Genomic DNA, 10313 nt, shown 5'->3' on the forward strand with positions numbered 1-10313 from the left:
GACACAAGAGAATGAGTCAAATTAGATTTAATTGGTAATTTGACAATTTAAATATGTCCGTAGTACTCTTGTATGTGTCTGATTAATTGAATATTGAATATTGCTAAGTAATTAATTAGAGATTAATTTCTTCTCACTTAAACTAAGCAGTAGTGATAACAGTCCAAGTAGTAATAATAGTAAAAAAAATGGAAGCTTTCAGTAAACTGCAGCTCAAAACATTCTGCACATGCAGTGTAACCCTTAATTCTAAGACTTTTGCACAGGAGTGTACATGTAAATATACAAGAAAGGATTACTGCTGAATGGATTAAACAGATTAGACAGAAATTCACTGCCTTAAAGTTATATAAAAATAGCTATTACAGGATCAGTGATTTATTAAATGAAATCTGATTGATGTATGTAACACTTCAGTTTTTTTCTAACTGTGAATAAAACCCTGCTTACAGTGCTTTCTAAACTTCCTCTGAAACAGTTAACTAGCTATTTTAAAAAGACAATGAAAGCTAAAATGTTGTGGATTAAGCTTTTTTTCAGCGTGAGAAGAACCTGAAGAAGGCTCAATGGCTGAAACATTGTTTATTCTTTCTACTTTTTAGCATAATTGAAGTTTATAACAAAAGTTTAGGAGGGATAACAATAGCCATGTTCATTCAATCAGCCTCAACTGTCCTAAATCATAATCATCCTTGACATCATTTCTACATACTAAAACATTATAAATAGTATTGTATATGCAATCCCCTTTTCTACCTCATACACCAGTATGTCTTTTGCATCCCATCTACACCTTTGCGACTCCTCCTTGTTCACTCCTTACTCTGCATGGGGGTTCTAGTCTCTTCGACCTATGGCCAAGAGGTTAGCCCTCAGCCAAGTAGGTTAACAACAATTAAAGTGGGTTAGAGACAGTTAAAATGCTAAAGAAAAAAATGTTCACATGGTATATCCGACAAATTATGAGATTCTTCTACTTATGAGTTTTCATGGTGATTACCATCCATGAAAAGAACCTTCTGCTAGACCTTATCTACCATATCTACTGGAGTTGCACACTGAATAAAGTATAAAAGTGATATCAGGCTACTTTCAATATCAATTAAAATTAGAGCGAATTTACATGCATAATATAATACTTTAAAGTATAAGTATATAATAATATAAAGTACTTTTGTTTCTTTTTATTTGAGAATTAACGATTAAATCACAGCGAGTACCTTTTGCGAAATACTGACATGCTGAAATGAACACTTTGTTTTGCATTCAAGGTAGCCCGCTTTTGCGAGATTTAAAATTATAACACATCCATATGAATTAAATTCCTACATTTCTTATTATTGTTCTTTATTTTCATTTAATGATGAAGTTATATTTACTTATTTCTGTAACATTTTATTTTTCTTGGAGAAGTGAACGTAGGCATTTTTTTTACACAGCTACTGAAGAGATTTCCACTGAGAACTTATTGTTTTCACATTTGCAGAAGAAACACCAACAGTATATAAAAAGAAAATCACTTTATCCAAAGGTCAGGAAGGTTCAGAAAATTCAGTTTGTAGTGACAGGTAGAGAATAACCTCTCTCTAACCCACTCTGTCTTTTTCATTTACACTGATGGATGGGTGGCGAAGAAACAAAGATGGGCAGAGTATCAAAGTCTATTATCTGAGATGTTTATTTTGCCACTGTCTAGTCAGTTACAATCTGGACTTTTTTCATTTTATTGTTAGCTATCAAATAAGGAGATTTCTGTTCAACACACATCTGAAATTCTTATCTACATATTAAGAGGCATTTTGTTTCGTAACTTAAAATTCATATTTCACAACCCTGAAGAAGTAACTCTAAAATGTATTTTTAAAAATAAAACATTTTGCCACATCTGAAAAATCCTACTGCCTTTTTTTAAATGCTGAAGTCCTTAACAAGGTGTATGGCCTTATTGGTGTTAAAACAGATTAAAATTTTCTATGAAAACCTGCCGATAATTTGTATAGATTTTAATATTTCAAATGTTTTAATGCAAACTTAAAGTCATGCACAACACTGCCAGTACTGTTGATAATATGCTATGAGGCAACTTAAATCTTTTTAATTGGTAATTCATGTCATGTTATTATGCCTACTCTATTTTGAAACATTTTCATTCTGATGCACTGGTCATCACATCTGTATGGTTTCTGAAACTGACTGTATGATCTCCCACTAACTGAATGTATACTGTACATGTAACATATACTGTATGCAGCATAACTACCACAGTGTGTATGTGGAAACCTTAGTCTCCATCATTGAAACCTGGGCAGTGTAAATTTATTCTCTGGCAGGAAATACTTTCTTTTGGCCCAGAGCATTTTGCCTCTGTCTAGGGAGCAACACTGTGGTTCTAAGCCCACAAGCAACTGTGATCCTTTGCTAGCGGCAGCTACAAGTGATATAAATATATAGCCCATGGGCAGCAACACTGACAGAAACATATTGTTATATTTTAAGGAAGAAATTGAAATTCTCCTAATCTCCTGATCTAATGTTTTTTCATTATTTTCCTAAACAACATGATTCAAACAGATTTCTTATTTTAAAAAAAGGTAATTGCAGGTACTGTATGAGACACAATCAGGACACTTTTTTGTTCAAACTGATAGCATTAGCCAGATTTCCCCTCTCAAACAATATTTTCTTCTAATTTTTACATGTTGTTCAAAGTGTGAGCATGCAATATTGGAATATAAAATGTGTCCCATGTTAGTTCTGTTCGTTTCCTGACAATCCATACTGGCAGTGTGCAGCATGTGAGCAGAGCAGAAAAGCACCAGGCTCTGCAACCTGTTCCATTTTATGTTTACACTTATTTTGATATTCATGCAAGGTAAGATTTTTTTTTTCACTGATCTATTGATTGGTCTAAAGATCAAACAGTGACTGTCTTTAAAATAATTGTAAAGTTCTGAATGTGCATGGTAAATTGAAATGGCACAAAGAGGTGCCGGAACACAGACAGTCTCAAATTAACAAACATGGGTTTTGTCAACCCAATCTGTAAACCAAACCAATCCGCTGGTGGACTGGATAGATTTGAGGTATAGAGTATAGTATAGAGTTGGAGAAGAGGATATGGCCTGTTATTGCATTATAGGCTGCAAACTGGAAATTTCAAACTTGCAGCCTAGCAGGAAAAAACTAAACTACAAAGTGCTGGAGTCTAATAAAAAAACAGAGTAGGAGGATACATGTTTTAATCAAGAATGTGGCTTGTGTATCCCTATGGGACATTTGTCAGAGTTTTACATAGGAATATCAGAAATGAATGTCTAAATCAATCAGAGGAAAACAAGTAAAATTTCCATGAGTGTAAGTTCATGAAAATGAGAGAATATGTATTTAGGCTATTGTAATACTAATCTTAGTAATGTGCACAACACTATAAAATAAAAATACAGCCTTTTACTAACACACATCTAGTATGTATAAAATATAAAAATCATATATAAAGCAATTTTGCATCATTGGGACTTTGGCATTGCTCAGCATGTTACTAACAAAATTAAAATAATGAAATTTATATGCAAATCTAATTTAAAAGTGTTTAAAAATGAGTGTTCACATAAAACAACCAACATACTAACATACTAAAGTAGGATGCTTTTATGTAGCTTTACATTTTAAATGAGTCCCTTTTTAATATGCTGCAGAATTTATTCAAAGCTTTTTTATTCTGAAGTGCTGGAATCAGATTTTTTTAGTTTAAATGGCCACCCACAAGGATATGCTAACTTTATACAGGCATATCCTAATAAATGGATCCAGAATAAATTTAACAGTAGTAGTAACTAATTTATACAGTATCAATGATCAAGATTTTGGTATGCATAGCTATTGTAACTGGTAATAATACAGATTACACAATAATGGATAGATTAGGAAATGCTGTAGAAGTGCAAAGGAAAATCAAAAAGACTTGATTAAGATGTTGTAAATGTAAAACTTTAAATACAAACAAATAAAATTCTAGAAAATATAAGGAAGTAATATAAAGCAAAGGTTATGTAGTTAAAAGTCTAGAATTTCCTGAAAATACTTTAAAGGTGGTGTTGTAGTAATATTTTTCAGCGGAACTAGCTCATCCTGCAAATGTGCAATATGTTTCAAGCTCTGAAAGTGGTCAGGTAGGGCTTCCATGGCCAAACATAGATGTTAATGTCTCATCATTCTCATCTCATTAGAAAGCCAATGTTACATGAACACCACGTGGATGTTCATTGTCCTTCTGGAATGATGTTGCATCAGATTCTACTGCCCAGACCATCACATTTGGATGATGGTGTGTCGATCTTAAAGAATTGTCATGAATTGTGGTCTCCCAGATCACCGCCTTTCATTAAGAGATTGTGTGTGGCTGCTATATCTTGTCACTGTAATTAAACTACCTAGCAGTAAGTCACAGAGGGGTTGTCACAAAAGTAATGAAAAATAAGCCAGACACAAAAATATTGTATAAAACCAGTGATTATTATTTACTCAAATTGCTCTAGTGCAAAGAAAAGACACAATGTTTAACAAAGAACTAAACTGTAGTTTCACCAGGGAATGTTTCACTAATGGTTTTAAAGATACTGACCTACTGTACCACAAATCCTGCTGTAACAAAAACACACAGATCAAATTACCAACGACACACCAAAGGTTCCACCATCGCACCTTTTTGATGGGCAGATAAGCATCCATTTAAAATCAGGTAAATCAGGTTTTGTAGTCCAACTCAAAATGGTGGAACTAACAGAAAACAAGGACAACACTGTGGATCCACAACTGATAAGACATACATACAAATAATCAATAGTCAAATGAAATAAACAACTTAAAATTGCAATAATTTAAATCCCAAAACAAAGATACTGTATAATGGGCTGCTTGTACACATTTTCCTGAATGAGAACAAAAACGAAACAGTTAAGTGAATAAAGAATGAGATACCTCATTAGAGGTCATGCGAGAAAGACATGCAACAGCCTTTCGTTACACCACATTAGGAATTGCTGGCTGTTAACACCCCATATGGCAAGTGACAAAGCACCGACTTAGTCCAGCTTCCAACATCCCATTGACACAAATGTGTTGCACTCTTAATGAGCAGGGCAGATTGGTCCCTTTTAGTTTTTCTCTCTTAAATCTTCATCTGGCTTGATGTTCAACAAGATAAATCACCTCATCACCTGTGCCAAATGTACAGTAAGTCTGATACACTGATTTATGCACCTTGAGTATATCAAGCTCTGTCATGAATGAATCAACTAATCAAAATGAAATTTCTCTTGATGGTCATTATGTTATAAAATTCATTTTAAAATCAGGTTTTATAATGTACTGGAAGCCAGTGCAGTGAAGCCAAGCAGGATTAAGCCACATTCTGTACAAACTATACACATGACTGAGTGATGTAATACTGGGAAGTAGGGCATTGTAACAGATGAAGAAAAAAGAGATTCAGAGCTCAAATTCATAAATACCTTCTAGATTTCTAACTTCAAATTTCACATTAGCTTTCTATTTTGTAAATTTGTGATGATTTTGAGAATGTATTAATAATACTATGGTTTTATTTTGTTTTAATTGCAAAAAATTAGGATATCCAAGTTTTAGCACAAACAGAAAACTCAGACAAAAGTAACAGTGATATGATTAAACTTAAAACAGGTATTTATAAAGTTCATCTCCAAACATAATGATATTTATCATGTTTAGAATTAATCTCACTATTGGTACCTTGTACAAGGAAATTAACATAACTGTCAATGTGGTACAATAAGCAGGATGTTTTTCACAGAGCCCCCAGGAGGAAAACATTCAGCCAAACATTCTGGCACATGATGGCTATATCAACACTCTACACGCAATTTTGATCCTTTATTGAGAAAATACAGTGGACAATAATTAGCTATATTTAAAATGTAATGGGAACATGGTTCACCATCTGAGGATGCTGATTCCGCTCCAAAGCTAGTGGATCTGCAGTACAATGCAGGGTTGTGCTCATACACTAGATGGATTTGTATCACCATCCAATTAACTGTTTGAGAACTCTATCCCTTTGACTGATACACAGCATCAACAGCTCAGACAGCTTTGTCCTCCAGGTCACTGGTGCACTTGCCACTTGAAAATCAGTTTTAAAAGGACATACACACATCTCCCACTGCCTAGACCATGTCCCAAAACAGAAGTCGTTGTAGACATCCATATGATAAATTCTCTGCAAAAAACCTTCCCACAAAAATGCCTCCTGGCATTAGAGGGCTTTCAGGCAAAACATAGAAAAATTTCTATCTCGTGGGTCTAAACATTAACTTGCTCTTCTCTTCCTGAGCTCCTCTTTTATATTGTTCCTATCAAATTCATTGTATTGGAATTCTCATGTTAGGTATTACTTTATCTAATTCCTCAAACAGATTCTTGGACAATGATTCCCTTTTTTAAAATTGAAGAGGGTTGTGGTCCTATACCACTTTAGGTGGTGTAATGGTTTTTCATGTAGAAATTATTATCCAGCAAAATACCCCCAAATCTGAAAGTTTTACAACACATCGGCCCCACTGCAGCACGGTAGCTACAGACATTTTCTGCAGCTTATGCACACTTCTCATTTACCTGTGTTCCTGCTAAGGCAGGGAATAAGGCCCATATTTAGTAATCTTCCTGCTTCTCTGACCCGGCCTCTGTCCTTCTGTTCTATGTTTTGATACTCACGATTGCTTATTTCTGCTGTCTGCGTGGATCTTACAGTCATCCTTCATTTCTTTCTCTGGCCAATTATACCACAAATTTGAATTTAACCCTCTACCCCCTGCATCACCTGGATCATTGACAATTGAGGTGTCACAGATGTCAGAAGGGACAAGCGGTGGAATGGCAGGAGAGCGAAAAAAGACCCTATGCGTAGTGGTGAGACAGGAGTTAGCCCAGGGTCAGCTGGTCAGATAATAACAGGTAGAAACCTATGCCCTCAGGCTGCGGAGGAGATGACTTGGTGCTAGGCGGGTCTCAAGACATCCGAACCCTCAATGCTGAGCGAGGAGGAAAGCATGACCCGGAAATATATAGCCCCAGACAAAGACACACCGGAAGGACACGTAAAAGCACAGGGAAACTAGGGACAGAACAGAGGAGGAGCGCCCTCTAGCTGTAGAGGGCATGCCATAAGGACATTAATGAAGGATGTTTATTCAAAAGAAGGCTCTCCTTTGGTGCTACCTTGTCACACTAGGAAAGTCATCAAGGGCGGGGTGTCACGGACCGAACACGAGTACTTAGACGTCACCACATACCCACAAGCACCTCTCACCGTAGACAGTCACGAACTAATTAATCAATTATCATTCCACACGATCTTCCCTATTTATACCCTCTCACTCCACTCAGTCTCTGCTCACTATTAAGGTTCCCTCTTCCGAGCTCAACCTGTGTCCTACCTTTTTGGGGAAGACTCTATTCTTCTGGTCAACTTTTTGGCTCTTGAAACTCTTGCTCTATCCCTCAACTACAGCTTCGCTTATAGTTTTGGACTTGGATAGTTTTGTACTTAATGGAACCCTTCAGGGAAAAGGACCTACTATCACCTCACATAGGGTCCAAACCAGCCACTTTGCAGCAACACCTGACACAGGGGTCCTCCCATAAACAAAAAAAAATGGAGCGGTGTCAATTTCTGCCTAGACTCATTGGGAGCACTTCGCTTCATAACTGAACGTTACTCCTTTCCCAGCTTTACCTTAACCTTGTCCATTAGTGCCAGATGTCCCTGGGTGATGGAGATTCTTCTAAATAAGGGACCTCAGAACTACATCCTGATAAAGAGAACACTAGAGAAGGGGCGTGCACAGCATATCAGTTGGTGCAGCTGCCCACAGAGGCAGAAACCTTTAAGAAGAGTGTGTTCAGGAAGTCAAAATGTTCGACAAGAGCCTATTTTCACACCACCCACAGCTGGTGGGTGCTCCTGCTCTGTCCTGTTCCTAGTTTCCCTGTGCTTTCCTTGTACTTCCAGTGTGTCTTGTGTCTGGGGCTTTATATTTCCGGGTCTCGCCTTCCTCCTCGCTCGGCATTGGGATCGGTTGTCGAGAGACTCACCTCACCAGGTCACCCCATGTCTGCTACCTGATGGCTTATGTCTCACCCCGACTCCACCCAATGCCTTGAGCCCGGACAAACCCTATCGTTCACTCCTTTCCTACCGCTACGCATAGGGTCTTACCATCTCACCGGTCTCTCTCCACGATTAGCTCCCATCTTCCATGACACCTATAGTTCCAGAGTATTCGCATGAATACCTGCAGCTGCCACTTTTACACAAGCTGTAGAGATTTCTGTTGACCTTCAAGCAACATATATCCCATTGGTTGAAATGAAATGGAACTTTTAATAAGCAGTGATAGCAATAATTTTATAACTATGTAGTTTATGGCTCCAGCATGTAAAATCTGCAAGCACTTGATGGGTTAAGCTGCATTATTCAGGGATCATTGAAAAATAAGGACATTACTGAAGGATGCTCATTCAGAAGAAGAATTCTTTGCCTCTGGGAAAGATGATCACAGACTGAATCGTACTCCAAGTTAAATGAGCTACACATAAGCCTTGCTTTTGATAATGTTCACTTGCTTTGAGTTACTGTACAAAACTTCCTGTTATTTAGATTTTAAAAATCTTATCATGATAGTGTTCACTGTGCTGTATGCATTCAGGAAATGTGAGGTCAAATATAATGAATTATTTTTAAGACGTATTGTTGTTCATATAAATTTACTTGTGAATCATATGGCAAAAAATAATGTATCTATAATTTTGTTTGGGATACAGAAAAAACAGTAACATAATTCTTTAAATGTTTAACAAAGAATTGTTCTACTACAATGCAGAAGTACAGTAGGTTTTCTGTTCATACTTTTGCAGTTACTAGTATCTCAAATTCATTCCACTGCTCTATAGTTCAAATTCCTTTACACATGCATTGTAAACTCCTGTTAAAGGATTTAATTAATCCTTTGGCTGTATTTATAATAATAATAATTGCTTACACTAATATAGCACTTTTCTGGACACTCCACTCAAAGCGCTTTACAGGTGATGGGGACTTCCCTCCACCACCACCAATGTGCAGCATCCACCTGCGCCAGAATGCTCACCACACATCAGCTATCAGTGGGGAGGAGTAATGAGTAATGAAGCCAATTCATAGACGGGGATTATTAGGAGGCCATTATTGGTAAAGGCCAATGGGAAATTTGGCCAGAATGCCAGGGTAACATCCCTACTCTTTTTGAGAAATGCTTGCCCTATTTCTTTGTTACCTCTTTCTCCGTCTAAAACATTTAGCTTTTTGCTTTGTATCTGTGTTTATGTGCTAAATTGTATCATAATAGCACGTACAGGTATTCTTACTTAAATGAAAATGATAATTATAATTTAAGTAAGAATACCTGAACAGTACATGCTATTATGGTACCATGTACTGTATATGCTATCATTTAAGTGATAATTTCCCAACACATTTTAATCTTAGTGTAAAAGGATATATAATATTAAGGCTAACAGGTTAAAATCTTATTAAAATTTGTATTAAAAATGGCAACTTAATCAACACTTTGAAGATACTGTGTGATAAATCTAATCATTAAACAATACAATGCTAGGAAAGACTGTGAAAAATGTGAAAAATGCATTGTGAACTCACATTGTCATAATGTTCCTTTAGCCTGAGGGATATTAAAAATCTTATACATAGAAGGTGAAATATGCATACTTTTAAAATCTGTTAAATATCTGTTATGTTCCTAAAAACCTGATGATAAGATCAGTAACGTTCAGTATGGTAGACAAGCACACAGCCTAACAAGTAACAATCCTTATGAACACTATGGGAATTGTAAATAAAGCCCATATTGACCATGTTGCAGTCGGTTTACACATTACAGAACAGCACACCAGTTAGATGAGATAAGGGAATTGAAGTATTTTGAGTTTGTAAACTAATTTACTTTCTTCAGGCATAACTCCTTGAGCTGAATATCTGGAATGTGAAATGTTTAGATTTATAAATTACATTTATGCACATTAAATTCAGCTGCCAGAGGGGGGAAAGTGAAACTAATTTAGAGGCAATAAAAGTAAATTAATGGAGTACAAGCATCAGAGCACATAAAGAAAAAAATCTCTTTCAAAGTTATATTAACATCTAGAGTATGTAATTGTGAAAAGGGTCTATAAAAATATTGATTTGGTAGGCCAAATGCAAATGTGTCTTTCACTGGTAGGTT

The sequence above is a fragment of the Atractosteus spatula genome, chromosome 11, assembly GCF_055471065.1.
Source record: "Atractosteus spatula isolate fAtrSpa1 chromosome 11, fAtrSpa1.hap1, whole genome shotgun sequence".
Classification (NCBI taxonomy): domain Eukaryota; kingdom Metazoa; phylum Chordata; class Actinopteri; order Semionotiformes; family Lepisosteidae; genus Atractosteus; species Atractosteus spatula.